The sequence below is a fragment of the Neovison vison genome, chromosome 3, assembly GCF_020171115.1.
Source record: "Neovison vison isolate M4711 chromosome 3, ASM_NN_V1, whole genome shotgun sequence".
Taxonomy (NCBI): domain Eukaryota; kingdom Metazoa; phylum Chordata; class Mammalia; order Carnivora; family Mustelidae; genus Neogale; species Neogale vison.
The window spans coordinates 72,974,271-72,996,468 of record NC_058093.1 but is presented as its reverse complement, the minus strand read 5'-3'; positions in this window follow the sequence as shown (position 1 = coordinate 72,996,468).

The window sequence follows — 22,198 nt, the reverse complement described above, 5'->3', positions numbered from 1 at the left end:
CAAAGGTAAATGGACCTACATTTTTAGACACCAACATATTAGGGGCAAATGTACCCTGAAAGTTATTAATTAAAAAAACATGGCTCCTAAAGTATGTTTGTGGTTATGATTAGCAAGAACATGATGGAGATTCTTGTGGGAAAAAGCTGAGGTAACCCGACATAGACAATGTATGAAACTTCCCTGAGATTTCCAAGGAATGCTCAGGTCATTGAACAGCAAAAGTCCACAGAGCACAATTTTAGAAAATGGTGCTCTTGAAAATATCAGCTTCAAATGAGAGGCTTAATTTCTTATTTTCTAAAGCTCCATGGAATTGTTTTCCATTCATTTTGGCTCTTCCTGAAGACGTTTCCACATGATGACATAGAGAGAGCACAGTTGCAAATCACGTTCAGTGTGGTGAGAGATCATGAAATTGAAGTGTCAGCAGTTCGCGAAAGGAAGCGTTTTTTCCCCCCTCTCAAGCTCTGTTATTACCTTATTCAATTTGCACTTTATTTTGAAGCACATGTATAGAAATAAGCAAATTATTAATTCAAGCTTGTCTTCAATTTTGTGCTTGGCCTGCAAACCTCTAACATCTCCCCCTGTTCCCCAGGCGGACTGCTGAAGGCTTGCTGATAGGCTGAGGCGGGCATATTCATTATTCAATATGAGCTGCAAGCAATTTGATATTTCATGTGAGCTTGTGGCAGAGCTGAAAGGGGGAGAGAATGTCATTCAGGAGAATATGGTCCATAGGCTACTACCATTTTCTTGTTTAGCTGAAGGCTTAACAACAGCAGTGCTCACGTGTTTCAAGGATAAGGAAAATTCTATTGAGAATCATGGCTACAATCAGATGTTTTTGTCTCTGTGACATGTCCCATTTCTCTGTGCAGGGAGCACTTCTTGAGCCAGGCCATATGCTCAGCATCACGGGGCTTCATGTGTTCCGTCTGGAGCACTGGGAATAATGAGATCCTGAACAGCGAAGGGCAGAGTCCCTGGAAAGCAGCCATACTTGGTGGGGGTGGGGAATGCTCACAGCCCTTAGCTCCTGAGGCCTGGGAAGCATTTCTATATGATGTCTGCTTTGTGTGTCAACACCTCCATTCCACAGATGGGTACCCATGCCGCTGAAAAGAATCCTGGACCTTATTCCCCATTATAAGAGAATTGGGCTCTGCAGTCTTCCTTCTGAACTCATTAAAAAATGTTGTTTTTCTTCTGCTTATATACTTGTAGGCTTATATACCATCAGGCTTTAAGATCATAGAATTTTCGGGGCACCTGGAAGGCTCAGTCAGTTGAGCATCCAACTCTTGATTTTGGCTCAGGTCTTATCTCAGGGTTGTGAGATCGAGCCCTGCATCGGCTCTGTGCTCAGCGTGGAGCTGGCTTTTCCCTCTCCTTCTGGTTCTCCTCCTTCTCTCTCTCAGATAAATAAATAAATTTTAAAAATGATTCAAAAAAGGATTGTAGAATTTTAGAATGCAAAGAGCATTAGAATTCATTTGTTTCAATGTCCTCATTTTTACTTATGTGCCTATGAGCAATCTTGACGTTAGAGAGATTAGGTGATTTGTCTGGGGACACACAGCTAGTTAGATGCAGCCCAGGGACCAGATTCCAGATACCTGGATTCTCAGTTGAATGCTCTTTCTGCTAAGATAGCAAATCCTTAGAACAGTGCCTGGGACACAGAGAGAACTCCATTTGTGTGTGCCGAGATGAAAGTTCTCTGAAATCTGTAATATTTTCCTTGAATGTTTGGTCCCAGTCATGTTCATTTTCAGAACCTTTCTACCATGTCAGCAAAGGGTCCAAGAAATGCCTTCTTGGCTGACTGAGAGACCTTGTCTGCAGCTTTTGGAGTTCTGGAAACTGGGTGCATACCCCCGCCTCCCCAACCCAGCCCCTCTTTCCTTGTGATTTGTGGAGGGGTGTCTCAGGTCTGCCATGGCTGATCTGCTAAGTACTACCCGTGGTCACTTTGGAGTGACAATAGTCTGTGTATTTGGAATAACAGTGAGTAAACTGGTATTGTGTTACTGGGGAAAATAACAAGGAAAAAGTCTGGGCTGCCCTCCCTGCATTTAGCCACCAAATGGTTTCCTTAAGCAGCAGACCTGCAACGGACGGTCCCAGCAGCTCCTCTGGCTCATTCTCCTTGCAGCAGATTAAAGTGCCGGGCAGCTGCGGACAAGGACACTCGGGGCACAAACGGAGTGCAGCTGAGGAGTAGAGGAGGTGACGAGGTTTTAGCTGAGCTGCTGGGCAGATGAGCACAAGGCCCTGTTAGGGTACAAAGTAAAGTGAGAAACGTGAAGACTGAAACATCTGTTTTCCTCAGAGTAATATTACAGAGCTTCTGAAATCTCATCTGTATTTGCACGTGTACACACACCCACCCACCCACCCACACATACACACACACACACACTTCTATTTATTGTCACACTTCAGCTAGTGCTGACACGACAATGAAGTGGTGGATTTCCCTTGTGATCTGAGGAAACCTAGCAGTCCTGAGACTCCTTCAGGGAGCCTGTCATATCAGAGCTATTTTCGTCATTATGTTATGGTAGTATCTGTCTTTCTCACTTTCATTCTCTCATGGTGTATTTCCAGAATACACAACACGTGACATGGGGCAGATTGAATGTGGGAGCAGGTGTGAGAATCTGGTAGTTTTCTCTGAGCCCAGACATTAGAGGGATTTGCAAAGATGTGAAACCATACCGTTCTTTTTTTTTTTTTTTTAAAGATTTTATTTTTTATTTGATAGAGATCACAAGCAGGCAGAGAGGCAGGCAGAGAGAGAAGGGGGAAGCAGGCTCCCTGCTGAGCAGAGAGCCCCATGTGGGGCTTGATCCCAGGACCCTGAGATCATGACCCGAGCTGAAAGCAGAGGCTTAACCCACCGAGCCACCCAGGCGCCCCGAAACCATACCATTCTTACTAAATTTTCTTTTGTTCTGAAAATGCAGTCATTTTGTATAAAACTACATTACTTCTATTAACATGTAGTGGGTTTCTTATTATTATTTTGAAATGAATCAACATTTTACACATTTCTCAGTTTTATTTTCTAATATGGTTAAACATTAATAGCTAGAACTCAAATAAATGGAAGTTCCTTGGAGTCCTCGATAATTTTAAAAGTATAGAGGAATTCTGAGACCAAATATTTAAGAACTACTGCTTGAAAGTTATGAGACTTTCCCCCTCTCTTTCCCATACAGATGCTGTAGCATGTAATAAGGGAAGGTTTCGCCTTTTCAAATAGTCACTTTGAAATCCTATACTCCTAGTCTGGTGACATCATTTCTCAGTCTCCTTTTAATCTTCCCTTTTGGAGCGCTCTCATTGTCCAGTTGGCCAGAGCTTCCCAAAAAACCCAGTGTTATGATTTTATCTTTAAACCTTGTTTTTGATCCATATGCGCTATCCCTGTTGATAACCTACCTTGCTAATCAAACCGGGCTTCGAGTGACTTTGGATTCTTCCCAACAATCAGATCCATCACTCGCGATACCAACATCTGGAAGTAATAAGATTGTATCAGAAGGATATCCCTGAGTTCAGAATGCAGATCCTCAAAGAGAGAAAAATGTTTTGATGACAATAACATCATGGAAATTATGTAGCTTTCAAGGATTCTGGAAGATATATGTGTTGAGAATGTTTAAGTCCCGGCATGATCTTATTATTTTATAGTTTTATCTCATAAAGCTCAAAACTATAGTGCACACACACCAAGTTGGTATTCTCAAAGCAGAGTGCTTATTTGTATATTAAAACAAAACCTTATGAGTTGTCAAATACCTTTTTAATCAGGTAATGACTTTATCTCTTTTTCAGTACTCTGTGATAATCCTCAGAAACAGATATGTACCAGTGAATGCCTTGCTTCACTGATGCCTCACCCACTCCCACGGGGCATGAAGCCTTTGGTGCTACTTTTAAAAGGATGCATTATGTTTTTCATGTTCATGGGAACATGCCTGGTGATTACATTTTAGAACAATTTGAGCATTTTCTAGGAAGAAAAAAAAATGGTGTAGTGTTTTGCAAAGCTCTTAGTAAAGAGAAATCTCAGCATTTCTCATTGGAATCACCTTTCACTAGGCTGCCTAGCGAAAGCCTCACCTTTGCAGGTGAATTACCTAGGGCAGCTTTGGTGGTGCATGTGACAGGCCCGATGGGTTAAAAGCAATCAGAACTCTGACCAATGGAGGTTTACCTTTTCTGTTTTTTAGAGAGAGATACAGGGTATTGATCTCGTTCTGCTGCAGGGGTCTTTGCTTTATCAATGAATTTTAAACAGAAAACATCTTGAAGATGCAGAGGCTGGTGAATTACCAGAAGCAGAGGCATTTTCAGAAACATCAGGGATAGGCAGGTTTTGGAGTTTGGAATGACGAGGCTCACGCCTACATTAATATATTATCTCATGTTAGTGCTTTTTTTTTTTTTTAATGGGAAACTACATGTGTTGATAGATTATAAACTGCCTCTCCCACTATTTACCCATTCCTTTTCACTTTTCCACTGACCCACTGGCATGTCTGAAACTTGCTGTTTACTTAGAGGCACCAGTATATCGTGTATTCAGTGAACATTGTCAAAAACAGGAACAGCTTAACACTTCCTCCAGTGAGTATTTTCCTGAAAATATTTTGTACATTATGATTACTTCATATGTGTCACTATATATTTTGTATTTTTGTGTATGATTATTATTTTATCCCTTCCCAGTAAGATGCAGAAGCTCAGGCTAAATACTTTGTATATAACCAAAGGCTCAGGAGGAGCTGAGATTCAGAGTTTGGCTCCTAAGCAGAAGCTCTTCACAGTGTATCCAACTTGTACCCCTCCCCCCAACAGAAAAGAGTCAGTGGAGATGGAAGTTTTTTATTTTTCTTTTTAAGTCAAAAAGTGTAAGCATTACTCTGAAAAATGTATCTTGATGAGCTCATGCATTAAGTCTCACTGTAATAAACTGCTTAAGTTCATGACTAGATGGGTAATCATTGATTAGGGAATGGGGAGCCTAGATTATTTCCTTGGGGAAGGGGTCTGCATTTCACTGGAGGGGTAAGGCAGTAGTTTAAGATTTGTTTCTGATTCATACATGCATTGTATTAGTTTTCTACTGTGCTTTAACAAATTACTATAAATTTAACAGCTTAAAATAACACACATTTATTATTTTATGGTTTAGTAGGTTAGAACTACATAGGTCTCAGTGGGCTAAAATCAAGGTGTCAGCAGGGACTTTTCCTTTCTGAAGACTCTAGGGAGTATTTCTTTTCTGGACTTTTCCAGCTTTTAGAGACGGCCCACATTCCTGGACTTGTGGCCCCCCAATTCCTTCATTTTCCAACCTAACATTGCTGCATCTCCCAGCTCATCTTCTGTGGTCACATTCCTTCTCACTGAACAGGGACAGGTTTGCTTTTAAGGTCTTGCAATTAGATTAGGCCCACTGGAATGATTCAGGATAATCTCTTCATCTCAAGGCCCTTTACTTTAATCACATCTACAGAGTCCTCCATGCCAGGTAGGATAACATATTCACAGGTCCAGAGGACGAGGGTGTGGACATCTTTGAGGGCCCATTATTGTGCCTCCCACATGCATGAAAGCTGGCTAACCATGCTTGTGAACCTGTGAACAGAATGCAACAGTCTGTTCTCAAAGAGATGCCCAGAGTCAGAATGAACCAAGTTTAGTGTTGAATCAGTGGCTTTATTCAGTATGCATTTATTAAGCCTATTGAAAACTTAGTATTTCTTGAAAGTAATATTTCTTCTTAAAATTAATGAACTTCATATTTCTTTTGACCAGCTTTAGGTTTACAGAAAAATTGAGGAGGAAGTAAAGAGAGTTCCCATATATTCCCTTTCCTCTCATTTTCCCTTATTATTAGCGTCTTGCATTGGTGTGGTCCATTTCTTATAAATGATGAACCAGTACAGATACATTATCTTTTATTAAAAATTTTTTATTTAAATTCAGTGAAATTAGCGTATACTGTGTTATTAGTTTCAGAGGTAGAGTTTAGTGGATTCATCAGTTGCATATAATACCCTGTGCTCTTTACATCACGTGCCCTCCGTAAGTTGCGTCACCCAGATTCCCCACCCCTGAACCACCTCCCCTCCAGCAACCCTCAGTTTGTTTTCTATGGTTAAGTCTCTTATGGTTTGCCTCCCTCACTGTTTTCATCTTTTTATTTTTTCTTCCCTTCCCCTATGTTTATCTGTTTTGTTTCCTAAATTCCACATATGTGAAATATTGTGGTATATGTCTTTCTCTGACTTATTTCAGTTAGCTTAACACCCTCTAGTTTCTTTCACATCATTGCAAATGGCAAGATTTCATTCTTTTTGATGGCTGAATAATATTCCATCACACACACGTTGTCTTTTTTTTTTTTTTTAAGATTTTATTTATTTATTTGACAGAGAGAGAGATCACAAGTAGGCAGAGGAGGGGGGAAGCAGACTCCCTGCTGAGCAGAGAGCCAGATGCAGGGCTCGATCCCAGGACTCCAGGATTATGACCTGAGCTGAAGGCAGAGGCTTAACCCACTGAGCCACCCAGGTGCCCCTATACCACATCTTCTTTATCCATTCATCTGTCGATGGACATCGGGGCTCTTTCCACAGTTTGGTATTGTGGACATTGCTGCTGTAAACATTGGGATGCAGATGCCCCTTCGAATCACTATGTTTGTGTCCTTTGGTAAACATCTAGTAGCACAGTTGCTGGGTCGTAGGGTAGTTCTGTTTTTAACCTTTTGAGTAACCTCCATACTGTTTTCCAGAGTGGCTGTGCCTGTTTGCAGTCCCACCAGCAGTTGATACATTATCTTTAACTAGGTTTTACTCTTTATAATGTTGTATAGTTCCAGAGACTTTTGCTAAGTGCATAATGTCATATATCTGCCACTCCAGTACCATACAGAATGGTTTCCCCATCCTAAATATCCTGTTTCATCTATTCATTCTGTCCCCCTGCCCTCTATCTCCTGACAACTGATGTTTTTACCTTATTACAATAGTAGGGCCTTTTTCAGAATGTCATACATTGGAATCATAATATGTGGTCTTTGCAGACTGGCTTCTTTCACTCAGTAATGCACATTTAGGGTTCCTCCATGTCTTTTCATGGCTCAATAGTTCATTTCTTTTTATCGCTGAATAATACCCACTTGTATGGATGCACCGCAGTTTATTTACTTTTTACCTACTGAGCGAACATCTTGATTGCTTCCACTTGAGGCAATCAATAAAGCTATTATTAACATTTGCATGCAGGTTTCTGTGTAGACATAGTTTTTAACTCATTTAGGCAAATATCTAGGAGAGCAATTGCTGGATCCTATAGTAAGACTATCTGGAGCTTTGTAAAAACTGCCAAAATATCAGTGTTTTTAACTTGAACTTCAGAGTAATTAGGAAGGTGATGCTGGCAGTGTTTTGGGCGTGCTTCTGAAACTTTGACCAGAGAAGTTCTGATTCTGTGAAGCTTACATATTGAGGTTCTAAGATGTGTTCATAAAAGGACACTGCAGCTTAAAAGCAGCCTGAAAGCTTTTGAAAATGCAGTGTGCCATTACAAATGTCCTTTCCTCCCACCTTCTCTCCACTGTTCACCTTGACAGGGAGCCCAAAAAGTGACTTGCCTTGTAAGGGGGGTAATTAGAAGGACTTTGAATTATCATATTTCAGTGGACCAGGTCTGATGAGAAAGCAGGCAAACGTTCTCTCCTGGTGAAAGATAACACTGCAGTGTGAAAACAATGAAATTATTGTCTCAACAATAACATATGAGAATGCTCTGCAGCAGAACATAACTCCCTAAGGGCTTACAACTATGCGGTTGTTTGTCTAGATAAAAACAAACACCACATGCCTTCTACTCGCATACACTCTGCCAGTGACTGATAGGCACAGCCTTAATTGACTCTTTAATGTTACTACAGAGACTCTGTCTTAGCAATCGGCAGGGAGACCTTAGCACAGGTGTGAATCCAAGCTCTACCACAAACTTCCCATATAACCTTAGGAAAATGATTTATCCTCTGAAAGCCTCAGTTTCCCCATCCATGAAATGGAGGTGATAGTACTATCTACCTTGTTGGGTCGTGTGCATATAATGAGAAGGTGCATGCAAAGCCCACTTCCTAGAACATAGGAAGTCCTCAGGAAGTGCTAGACACATGTCTTTTGGTGAGAGAGGCCATCCCCGCCTTCTCAGTGAAATCCCTGAGGCAGGATTAAGTAGGATGATGTCTAGTAGCCTTCATGTTATCCCGCTCAAGAATCCCTTTCATCCTGGCAACTGGGTTTATTTAATTCCTCTCTTCCACCTTCCCCACCTTTCCAGCTCTGTCCTTCCAAGATTTCAGTTCCATTCCTGACTCCAGGCAGATGGTTTTAAGGAGTCCAAGGACATGTGCTCATTGATCTGGTTTGGTCAGCTTTTGCATCTGGTCTCATTCTGAGCCTTGACAGCTTAGCTCTTCTGTGGGGGAGTCCTGCCATGTGCGCCTCTTCCTCAGTGATATTAGAAGAGTTCCTCTCCACCCCTTCCTCCCACAGTGTTTTATTTCTTGAGTAGATTTCCGCTTTGAACTCAAGTTCTCTCCATATTTGAGTCATCAGAGACCTGCGCCCTGCCAGCCACCTGCGCTCCTGGACCTGCACGGAATGCCTCTTATTCAGCCATAGCTGATTACCTCCCTGCCTTGCCCCAGATTGGAACACTGCTTGGCACTTGAACTAGTAGTTCTCTGTGCCTCTAGTCTTGGGTTGGACATGGCTCCAGCTCCCCTTGCAAGTGTCTCATCCCTCTTAACCCAGTTCCATTTTTTTCGGCTCCCAGACTTTGTTGTGTCTTGCAACCTATGTGCAGGGCATTGGCTCTGACCCTTTCTTGGTCTGACCTCTCTCACTGTGGTCAGAAGCCTGGATCTGTTACTAGAATCTGAGCTATTGGCTGTAGACCCCAGTGTTACAGAAAAGCATGCCCTGATGTACCTTAGAAGTTGGTCCAGGTTATAAATTGTGATGTAAGGAGCAAATTATTCAGGTCTTTGGCAGGAAACAGATGGCATATTCAAGATGGGTAACTGAAGAAAGATTAATAAATGGACTATTTAAATGTGGGAGTAGGGTTTGTGAAAAGCAACAAAGCATAATGCAGAACTGCTGGGTTACTCCCAGCAGAGAGCTATTCTACCACTAGGCTATGATAGAGCATGGGGAAAAGTAGTTGCCAGAAATGGGAGGGAGATAGAGTGTGCATTATGGAGCGAGGGCTCTCCTAGATAAGTACTGGGCCTTCCACTGAGGCAGGAGGCCTGCCCAAAGCCACCGTGCTGAGGAACGATCAATAAAATAAGTATCTTTATCTCATTCTCCTCCTTTGTTCTGACCTGCTGATATTCCCATTGGTCGAACCCACCTGGAAGCCTGAGAGCAAGGAAGCTCATCGATTTAGTTCACACAGGTTACCCAGAATAGTGCAAAGTGTGGAAAGTGGGACCTGAAGAGGCAAACAGAAACAAGGGGTCACCAAGCTGTGCATGGTATCTGTCCATGTGTGGCTGTGTTCTTTGTCTACAGTGAGCATAATGATGTCACTGTTGTGTTAAGGACATTCTGCACCTTCTCAGTGAACTTACAACCGTGTAAGGCCATATTGACTGTCTATGACAGCTGTCTATAATTCAGGCAGACTTGTATGAGCCTGCAGATACAGAACTTTAGCAATAATAACAATGTTGTTTTGATCCTTTTTTTTTAATGTGATAGGTCAAAAAGGTAATGGCACCTTAGAAATGATGCATTGAGAATGGAAAGATAATCTCTCATTTAATTTATGATTATTAAGTAAATTCCATGGACTGAGTCACAGTACTCAAAAAAAAACCTCATTTCTTCAACCTCCATAATTTATAATTTTATGCTCTTGTACAAGTATAAAATCTCTATTCATAAATTCAAGGATGTGCTACTTGAAAAAGGATCAAATGGGTCAGAAAAATCTAGGATGTCAAGATAGGCAAAAGGGGGTTATTAACACCAGTAAGTGTTTCTCACATGTTCCCTTAGAGTACATGTTCCCTTAGAGTAGCAGAATCATAGTAATTGAACATGAAATATGACTTGATTTACCAGACTCTAATTTTTAAGGATGTACCTTTGAATAAAGAAAAGTAGATTAACTTTAATAAAACTTATAATAATGAGTAATATTTGGGATTAGCAGTCACTTCATAGACTCTGGTTGGAAGGGTCCTTGAGGGCATGTGGTACATCTACTCTGCTGATGCCTGACTCTCCTCCTCTGTACCCTCCTAAAGGGTATCCAACCACCTTGGGCTATGTAGAAGTCCACTGATATTATTTCCTCAGCCAACAACAGTTGTCATGGTTCAGATAGACACAGTCCTAATTTATCATAATAATGTGGTTAATTGCATTGTAATTGTCTATTGTTGAGATAGAAATTTACTAGTGGTTTGAAAATAATCAATCAGATTTGAACTGTAAAAGCCCTCATTTGCATCAAATTGTTTTAACTGGGAGATGACAGGGTAGAGGACTGGTCGAATTGAGATTAAATTGAGGTAACTTCTGAAATACACCTAGAGAGAGGTAGGGGCCTCACATCTCACTGAAGATAGGCAGAGACCTGGATACTTGGATGCCCATTCTACAAATGCCATGAGAGCTTCCCCCCAGCAAGGGTAAGTATGATGCTCAAGGTCATAGAGTAGCTGAGTAGGAACTTGGACTCAGAGTGTCCTCCTCTAAAGTCAGGGTTTATTAGATGAACTTCTAAAGGACAGGATGTGTGAAGGGAGATGCTCCCACTGGCTGAGATGGGAGAGCAGTTTCAGAGTGTCTTCTTTGGCATTATTATGAGGGTTATTATTATATGAGGGTATTATTATGCTACTTGTCATTATTATGAGGGTTCTACTTACTAATAAGGGGAAAATGGAAGTGATCATTGCTCAGCATTGGTCTGATGTCAAACACATGTTAGACTGGGTTTAAGGAATGGCCAGGGTTCATTCTCGTTTCTAGAGAAGGAAAGGAGAGGGCTTGATATGCACCTATAAATCCTGCCTTTTACAATAGCCTAATGGAATGAAGAAGTTAAGAATAGCCAATGCCATTTTCTTGCAGGATACAATTAGCTGATCAAATATGTCAACTTGTAGATTCAGCTGATTGAATTGAAGCCAGCATCCTGTTTAGCAAAATATATTCATGGTTAATATAACTGATATCTTTTCTTCCATTTTTGTACATGTTATGATGGCTTCTACCTTTTCTGGTAATTAATCCCCTCAAGCTCCCTTTCTGACTTGTGGAAGGCAGGCCTGGTTTTGGAGAAGGTAGTGGATCATGTGATGGTCTCCAGTAGCCAAGCTGCTCCTGATCCCTGGCCTGCATGCAGATTGGTAGGCTGCCCCCCACAACCCCCTAAGGGTCTAGCTCTGCAGAACAAACCCAGGGATCTGTATTTTAACAAGCTCTCCAGATAATCCTGAAAGTCCTCTAGGTTTGGGGACTAATGATAAAGATTATGTTTCCAGAGACTCACGAATCTAAATATAGTTTTCTCTCTGGCCGTAAAGAGTCTTAAAGAAAATGTAAATGTTCTGGCTCAGTTAATACTTAAGGCTTTTCATGTTGTAGGAGAGAGCTGTGGGGCTGGGGGGTGTACCACATGCCCTCAAGGACCCTTTCATGTTGCAGGAGAGAGATAATGGGGGTAGGAGGTTGGGGGGGTTATGGTGGTGGTAGAGGAGGGGGATGAAGACTCAGGAATCAAAGGGTCTGGGAGTGGGTGCAGAGTAGAAGAGAGACTTGGCCGGTTCGACAAACATGTTTAGGGCCAGCTCTGGATGAGTGAACACAGCTTGTAACCTTTGCTATCCTACTTCCTTTGAGATGAAGATGATAATATTAAGTGGGGTAGAGGGTTGTTAGATTTCAAGAATTTTCATGGTACTGTGATTTTTATCCCCTTCTCAACCCAGGAAACAAAATGCAACTGGGCGGTTATGTAAACTAACTAGCAAGTCTGAGTACTGAATATAGTTTTTGAGAACTTTTATTAGAATTTAGTAGATGTGAAAATATCTGACTTTGCTGTGTGGCAACCATTTTCGCAGTTAGAGGGTGGAAAGTTGAATGTTCTGGTGTGCTAGTATTGTATTTTTCTTAACATTAAAGAAAGTAAATAGGCAGTAATTGAGCATATTCTGCAGTCCTGAGAGGGATGAGGTCCCCAGTGGTATATGGTGGGAGTGGAAGGCTGGGGACTCCTGGAGCTCCCCAGTGCCAGAAAGGCTGGGGCTGTGGGGATGGATGGGATACCCACACTGCCCCTCCCCAGTGTGTGGACAGCAGCCCCAAAGCCCATGAAGGAGACTTTAGTCAATTAAAAAATTCATCCCTGGGCTACAAGGATGGTTCAACATTCGCAAATCAATCAATGTGATACAACAAATTAATATGAGAAGAGAGAAGAACCACATGGTCCTCTCAATTGATGCAGAAAAAGCATTTGACAAAATCCAGCATCCGTTCTTGATTAAAATGCTTCAAAGTATAGGGATAGAGGGAACATTCCTGAACCTCATCAAATCTATCTATGAAAGACCCACAGCAAATATCATCCTCAATGGGAATAAGCTTGCAGCCTTCCCATTGAGATCAGGAACAAGACAAGGATGCCCACTTTCACCACTCTTGTTCAACATAGTATTAGAAGTCCTAGCAACAGCAATCAGACAACAGAGAGAAATAAAAGGTATCCAGATTGGTAATGAAGAAGTCAAACTCTCTCTCTTTGCAGATGACATGATTCTTTATATGGAAAACCCAAAAGACTCCACCCCCAAACTACTAGAACTCATACAGCAATTCAGCAACGTGGCAGGATACAAAGTCAATGTGCAGAAATCAGTGGCTTTCTTATACACTAACAATGAAAATACAGAAAGGGAAATTAGAGAATCGATTCCACTTACTATAGCACCAAGAACCATAAGGTACCTGGGAATAAACCTAACCAAAGAGGTAAAGGATCTGTACTTGAGGAACTACAGAACACTCATGAAAGAAATTGAAGAAGACACAAAAAGATGGAAGACCATTCCATGCTCTTGGATCGGAAGAATAAACATTGTTAAAATGTCTATACTGCCTAGAGCAATCTATACTTTTAATGCCATTCCGATCAAAATTCCACCAGCATTCTTCAAAGAGCTGGAGCAAATAATCCTAAAATTTGTATGGAATCAAAGAGACCCCGAATCTCTAAGGAAATGTTGAAAAACAAAAATAAAGCTGGCGGCATCACCTTACCTGATTTCAAGCTTTTTTACAAAGCTGTGATCACCAAGACAGCATGGTACTGGCATAAAAACAGACACATAGACCAGTGGAACAGAGTAGAGAGCCCAGATATGGACCCTCAACTCTATGGTCAATTAATCTTTGACAAAACAGGAAAAAATATACAGTGGAAAAAAGACAGTCTCTTCAATAAATGGTGCTGGGAAAACTGGACAGCTATATGTAGAAGAATGAAACTCGACCATTCTCTTACACCGTACACAAAGATCAACTCAAAATGGATAAAAGACCTCAACGTGAGACAGGAATCCATCAGAATCTTAGAGGAGAACATAGGCAGAAATCTCTTTGATATCAGCCACAGCAACTTCTTTCAAGATACGTCTCCAAAGGCAAAGGAAACAAAAGCGAAAATAAACTTTTGGGACTTCATCAAAATCAAAAGCTTCTGCACAGCAAAGGAAACAGTCAAAAAAACAAAGAGGCAACCCACGGAATGGGAGAAGATATTTGCAAATGACAGTACAGACAAAAGGTTGATATCCAGGATCTATAATGAACTCCTCAAACTCAACCCACACGAAACAGACAAACACATCAAAAAATGGGCAGAAGATATGAACAGACACTTCTCCAATCAAGACATACAAATGGCTATCAGACACATGAAAAAATGCTCATCATCATTAGCCCTCAGGGAGATTCAAATTAAAACCACATTGAGATATCACCTTACACCAGTTAGAATGGCCAAAATTAACAAAACAGGAAACAACATGTGTTGGAGAGGATGTGGAGAAAGGGGAACCCTCTTACACTGTTGGTGGGAATGCAAGTTGGTGCAGCCTCTTTGGAGAACAGTGTGGAGATTCCTCAAGAAATTAAAAATAGAGCTTCCCTATGACCCTGCAGTTTCACTCCTGGGTATTTACCCCAAAGACACAGATGTCGTGAAAAGAAGGGCCATCTGTACCCCAATGTTTATAGCAGCAATGGCCACAGTCGCCAAACTATGGAAAGAACCAAGATGCCCTTCAACGGATGAATGGATAAGGAAGATGTGGTCCATATACACTATGGAGTATTATGCCTCCATCAGAAAGGATGAATACCCAACTTTTGTAGCAATATGGACGGGACTGGAAGAGATTATGCTGAGTGAAATAAGTCAAGCAGAGAGAGTCAATTATCATATGGTTTCACTTATTTGTGGAGCATAACAAATAGCATGGAAGACAAGGGGTGTTAGAGAGGAGTAGGGAATTTGGGTAAATTGGAAGGGGAGGTGAACCATGAGAGACTATGGACTCTGAAAAACAATCTGAGGGGTTTGAAGTGGCGGGGGGGTGGGAGGTTGGGGTACCAGGTGGTGGGTATTATAGAGGGCACGGCTTGCATGGAGCACTGGGTGTGGTGAAAAAATAATGAATACTGTTTTTCTGAAAATAAATAAATTGGAAAAAAAATACTATCATTTGGAAAGAGCTTCTGATACTTCTTGTTCAGGAATTAGAAAGAAAAAGGCCCCCATTTTCTTAAGTAGTTCAGCAAATTTTAGGTTATCTGAGATTTTCTTCCCCAAGCTTTAAGGCGTTAGCTTCTCCTCAAATTGTGCCTTATCCTTTTTTCCTTAAGACTGTGACATGTTAAACTGATTTACTCATCTCTGTAATTAGATGCAGTGATTAGAATCCTCTTTATCTTACTCTGCAGTTTTCCTTTATGGGGAATTATGAAAGAATAATAGGTAAAAAGTTCAGAATGGGGGAAAGAATAAACAGAATGCTGAATGGTAAAAGGAGACAGAATGCTGAATGGATAATAAAATATTTAGTGCTTTTCAATTAACTGTTCTCACGATTAGTACACTAGTATATTATATCATAAAAATCATGTCTATTAATTTTTTGCAGCCATTATCTTGACTGTGATTTACTCCCCTCAAATCATTAACAATGCCATTAAAAAGGTGGATGGAGATGAACGTCCTGGATAGAGTTCAGGGATATAATGGGATTATTGTTCAGGGTCATGGAGAGATTGAAGACCAGTGAGTGGAGGGAAGGGGGTCGGAGAGTGTGGAGTTGGTGAGGGGAGAAAGTAGAAGGAGAAGGGTTTGAGAGACGAGCCACTGACTCGGTGCTGGAGTTGGGGAGGAGCGCCTCAGATGAGGTGATGCTGTCTTCACTCTGGAAGGTGCGAGCTGCGAGGGTCCAGTGACTGGGAGAGCATGGGTTTTCCTCCCGGTGGAATTTCACACACATAGGGAGGAGAAGATAAATATGTGTGTGTACAAGAGTCCCCAGGGTCCCATAGGAGGCAATGGAGCGTTCTCGTTCCAGGTTATGCTGGTGGTTTGAGGGCAGCATTTCCATCCAGCCAAAGATGGGGCCATGACTCTTCATAAATAGTTCTCTCCTTGGGAAAATGAGATAAGCTGTAGAACCAGAAAAGTGTTAATCACGTAGACCAGTGAAGGCTGGGCTCTGTAGACTTGCATTGCAGCTGTGCGTTTTGAGAAATTTGCTTATGAGATACCTTTCTTTCGTTTTCTTTACCTGTCTGGTGTCTACCTTCAGGTCATCAGTTAATCAACATTCAATTCATCAATCTGTTTTTGGTTCTGCGTCTTTAGAGTCTTGAAATATCTTTTGACTGTATTTAAAGATAGGAATTTTATTACTGCAAAATACAATATGTGGAAGATTTTTACTCTTTTTTTCCCCTTTGATCACTGGCACCTGGGACAATCACAAGGCCTTTATGAATATGAGTCTATTTTAATTCAGGGTCTGAAATTCTAATTTTCTATCAGGGCTGCTCAGAGTGTACACTGGAGATGGGCCACAGTCTCCTTTGCATCTTGCGAGTCAGTGGTAGAGGCTAGAGTCAGAAGCCTTTGGGTTTTTTTCCCAAGTGGTTTAGCCACAGACATGTCCTCATAAAGCAAGTTCATTTGTCATAATTTCATAAGCAGGAAATTGGGATTGACTAGTCCATCAGACAACATTTTTAGTAGCTTAGTGTACTTATGAGTTAATATCATTTATAAGTTATTCATTATAACTAGGAAACATTTCTCTTTAATAGCCATGGAAGACAGCGTAGCTGATCATGGCCTGATATTGAAAGGTGACACTGAGATATCAAGAAATCTTGAAAACGGGGGTACCTGGGTGGCTCAGTGGGTAAGGGCCTCTGCCTTTGGCTCAGGTCAGGATCCCAGGGTTCTGGGATCGAGTCCTACATCGTGCTCCCTGCTCAGCAGAGAGCGTGCTTCTCCCCCTCCCACTCTCCCTGTTTGTGTTCCCTCTCTTGCTGAGCTGTCAAATAAATAAATTAAAAAAAAAAAAAAGAAAGAAATCTTGAAAACAAAGTTTTAATAACAATATTTTAAAGCCTGGAGTTCAGATGTTATATTTTTCTAGATTACTGCCTTTTAATTCCTATTATGAGATTATGTGTATGTGTGTATTTGTTATACATTTAAATATATAACTTGTACATATTTTAGATATATAAAATTATATAATAATATTTGTATAGTACACTTATGTATAATACATTTTATTTATATTTATGTTTCTATATGAGTAGGATATATTATACACAATATATTTGTATATAAATAAATAAATGTGTGCTATGAAGAAGCTCAGAATAAAACCCCATGTGTCAAATGAAGCAATATAAAATACTTCTAGATATATAAGCTTTATACAGTGAGACCAAGCGCCTTTTACTAGAACTAGGCACTCTGGTATCATCTTCATCACCTCCCCTGCTGGCTTCTCCCTCCTCTTTTTTCTCATCCTCTTCCCTTTTCTCCTTTCCCCTCCTCTTCCTGCTTCTCTTTTTCTCTGAGAAGTTTAAACATCTCGAGAGCTAACTGTACCTCAGAGCTTCCCTGGCATCGCTGAGGGATGCACGGTGAGCTCAAAATTCTAGCGCATCATTCCGACTGAGGGAACAACTTCCCAAGCACGCAGTCACACGCACCAAAGCAACGCTTAGCTGTTGTTAGCATGCTGCTTCTGAACATTAAATGTGCCACATCCATGGCATCTGTAGCTGTGAGAACCTGCCCGGAGATGCTACCAGTAGTCTGCTGTGATAAGCTGTTGTCTTATTACATACTCTTGACCTGTATTGGTGACAGGTGACATTTTGCCTCAACACTGTCAGGGGTAATCCATCATTGGTTACCTCTTATCACCGTCTGCCTTTCTGTGGGGATCGTGTCCTTTTGATACCATTCAGAATGTGCCTTAGCTAATGTAATTACTGGCTCTGAGATAGATCAGGGGAGACAAAGTCGAGATCACTCACCATAAGAAACCAGAAGAGTATATTTTGTTAGCAAAACCCTGATATGAATGGCTTACATAGATGTTACCTCATGTAGGTCTCCAGTGCAGTCCCATTTCCATGTGGATTGTAATGGCTCTATGTTCTCATATTCTCAGCTTCAAGTCATTGATAAAAATGTATTAAATAACACTGTTTTCTTTTAACCTGGGGTGCACTGCCCAAATCACCCTTCAGAATGAAAGTCCTCATTTACCCTGTTGTTCAGGCTTTCAGCCCCTGGTCAGTCACAGCCAAGTCCCTCAACAGGAATTGTCCTTCACTGAAGCCAGCTCCCTTACCTGAGGTTAGGCTCCCCAACCCTGGAGGTGGGGAGGGAGAGGGAAGCTCCCATTTAGCGATGGCTGGCTAGAGAGAGGTCAAGGGTCTGGCCCCCTCTCCTCCACTGGGACGACTCTGAAAGGTTATCCCAGGCACAGAGCTCTGGAGCTCCGCACAGGATCAGCCAAGGCCCTGTGAGTCTTGAGGCTGCGCTCGCATGGCCAACACACACTTACATTGATTGTTGGGGTCACGTGGGAGGAGCCTTACGGAACTTACAGAGGACCCCTCAGCCTCAGGCCGTCCTTGAAATGGCCCCATTTGTGATATGGGAAGAGTGGGTAATATTATTTTTATAGAAATTGGGAACCAAACCAAGTTTCTTATTACCAAGGCATCTGCAGGTTGTTCTTTATCGGAAGCCACCAGTCCCTTCCCAAGCCACCATAAGTGTTTTCAAACACTTATCTGAGACCATTATCGTGGCGTAACTAGTCCTGGTGATGGAATTAGTGCCGCCATTTCTCCTGTCATTATCATCCCGGTCTTCCGGTCTTCCGGTCTTCCACCGTGAGAGGACAGAGCCCCGGAATAACTGCTCTGGGCCTTTCTCTGAGAGTCTGGTGCTTTCTTCAGCAGCTTGCCTGGTGGGTGACATGAGGGCTTCAGTGTGGGGAGGAGGGGCCAGATGTGGCAGACAGATGGGGAGTCTATGGGAAGCAGAGTTCAGAGATTGAGAACTTAGGCAGCCTGGCATTGCCGTGTGGTCCTTGGTGAGTTCCTCTTGTTTTATCAAACAGCACCCCACCTCCATTTCCAGCACCTCCCGCAGCCGTCCTTTCAAGTACCACGTGGAGACAGCAACAGCTGTGCCTGTGAGCAGCTTCAGCTCTTCCCCCAGCAGTGCTACCCCATGGGGTCTCCAGGGGCCATGAAATATTTAGGAGGATGTTGTAGACCTTTGTATCATGGCCAGAAATGCCATGTGCTCAGGTTTGGATTCCACTGGGTTCTTGGTCATGTTAGCAGAAAAAATTGTGATAAAAAGGAGATGGCTCTTTCACCAGACTGGGCTGCGCTAGCAGATCAACTGTGGCTTTATGCTCACGCTGTGGCTATCGCTTTACACTTTCATGTTAGAGAAAATAACTAGGCAAGCACAATGCTGGAATAAGAGTCTGTCCTAGATGAAAAACCCTTTAGAATATTTATTTCTCATTATAATCTATTCATTAAATGCCGTGACCTGGCCCTCCAGGGAGAATCACATACTACAACCTGTACTGGAGATAAGACTTTATTTAAAGGCGGCCTTGGCTGATAGATGTGGAAAACTAGCTGCCTGAAAATTGCTGGGCGACTGTTGATGCTGGAGAATGCAGCTGGGGACACTGAGAAGCCTGTGGTATTACAGCAAAGTGTGGTCTAAATTTCCACTGAATATTTCCTTTCAGTTGTGTGACTTCTTTGGGGAAGAAATACATAGCACTTACAATCAGGGACTAGAATACCCACTTTGGTAAAATTTGTTCTCAAATTAAAGTTATTTCTTTTTCCTTAACATAGCTTAGAGTTTTGTCTTTTCTGGATGACTAGAAAGCCAAGTTTTAGAGACCTATACCGTTGCTCAGTATTATGTCATTGGCTCAGTGTCAGCCAATGGGAAGATTAAGTGGATTTCCATAATGGTCATCTTTGGTACAGTCCTAGTCAACATTTCCTTAATGACTGAGATGATGGAATAGGAATCTGTTCATTAATTTTGCCAATAAAAACAACTGGTGGGATGGCTTGTGTTCTAGAGAGCCAGTCTTGGCCTGTACTAAAAAAGAAGAAATGGTTGATTAAAAACCACAGAACTTTAGAAAGTGGATATCAGGTAGTATTAGGGAGAACCATCACATTGCATAGGCAAAAGGATTCTTAATTCCTGGGACAGAGGCATTATAGACAGTGACCTGAAGTTCATAATAGACCCCAAACTATAGCAAATGGAAAATCAAGATGTTTGTCTTGAAATAATCAAGTCAGCATCTACATTTCCAACACTAGGTCTTTTGACTGCTGCCTGGTTATGAAACATTTATCCTGCACTGGGGATAGTGAAAATGCATCCCTCTGCAATTTTGGTGAAGGCTGGTGTTGACTCTACAAAATCCAGATTGTAAAAACCACTGGTGTAATGGTTTCATTGGAAGAAAGGACCTAACTAGATATATAGATTTAGAGTAGAAAGCTGTCAGCACCCTCAAGTGAGTGAAAAGATTAAGTTCCTAGCTCAGACTTTGACTTTAACTGACTGAGTGACCTTGAACAAGTCCCCCAACATCTTGGGTTGTCTACTTCTTAGCTTGGAAGTGTTGGGGTTGGATTAGTACAGTGAATCTCAGCCTGTGGTTCTTAGGGAGTAATGGGAGACTGAACTATTTTCAGTGCTCAAATGACATAAAGAAATAGTCAATTTCCCAGTAAGGAGGCCATATAGATGATTATTTAATGAATGCTGGTGATAGATGAAAACTTAAAAAACTTAAGTACGCATAGGAAAAATAATAAAAGTCTTTTTCTTGGTAATGAAAAGATAGGAAGCATTTCAGTCTCTAAACCAAGGCTTGTGATGACCCTTGTTCCTGAGAGAATGGAGAAACCCTGAAGATACTGTGTTTGTACTGCCTAAAGGGGGAACTAGGGAAACATCTTCCAGTGGGCAAGTGGGCTTTGGTTACAAGATTAGCACAGAGGCAAGGGGTATCACTAATAATTGGCTATGTGCCAGCCACTTATCAAAATGCATTAGTTCATTTAATCCTCAATCCAATATCCCACCTTGATGTTGAGGAATCTGAAGCACAAGGATAACACTTATTAAAGTCATTAAATTCAGAAACGTAGAATGTTAGTTATTATTACTAATGACCTGGATTATTCCCAGTGATATGTGGCCCCTAATCCCACAGAAATGAGAAATGGTAGATAAAGAGAACAGAAATAGGGCTTCTCATCTTCAGCCTTCTCCAAGAAGAAAATAATGGGCTTTAGCCTAGAGGATCTATGTTTCAAATAACCCTTGTGTGACCTTGGGTGAGTCATTCTACGTTTCTTAATCATAATTTCATACCACCCCACAAGATTATTGGGAAAATATAAAATAATGTATCTGAAAGTGCTTTGGAACCTAGAAGGTGATACAAACATGGGAGAATGAGGGATGACCTCCTGCCTCAGTGGCACTGTCCCCCAGTGACATCAGTCATGCACTTAACAAACATTCATGGTATGCTCATTATGTGAGAGCAGAAGGTTGAGATATGTTAAGATAACCCTGTGTTGAGATGAAAAAGTGGTTAGTGCTTCTGTTGATCTATCCCTTGCTCAGGTATTCTTGCTATAAAATAATATCCTTAGATGACAATGTGTCCCAAATTTGTGGTAACCTAGTTTCCCTGTCATTAGTTCATGGTCTTAATTGATATCTCCATTTCCTTGCTTCTACCCCATTACGTCCCAATGGTGTGTGTTGTTTTTGCTGTTAGTTTCCAAGATCAGTTTGTGTTCTATGGCTGATTTTAGTCCATTCTTATATCTTATCCTTCCCCTCCAGAAAGTGAGATCAAACACTGTCAGGACCGAGATCAAGACCAGTGAAACTGATGTCCCCTCTGGGAGGTGGGGTGGGCAGAGTCATTTGTATGTACAGATTCTTGTTTGTGCACAACCACCGTAGAGGTGCAGAGAGGCCCGCATTCCTCTTAATAGGTGGATGTTGTTTCTGGTTGTGTGATAAGAGTGGATAGGAAGGGAAGGCAACTGTTCTCAGCCTTACACACGAGAACATGGTCTGGTTTCAAATGCAACACCCTCGGCTTTCTGCTGTGATAAATTATATCCATATAATGTCACAATCTCTCAGGTCATAGGTAATAAACTAATTAATGCCATCTCAGTAGTAGAAACTCTATATTGTGCTTAGAATCCAGAAGGCCCTTGCTCAAAATAGAAAACCTCATTAAGGGCTCTTTTTCTACAGTAGGCCCTGGATAACTGGTACATCATGTCAGACTGGCCTGTCCAAGCTCGGCTGGAAAGGGGGCTCAGGAGATGCTGGGATGTGAGGACAAGGCTCCTGTATTACCTGGGGGTGAAAGGTCTCATATTAAAAAGGAGAACTCAAAATAGAGACCACAAAG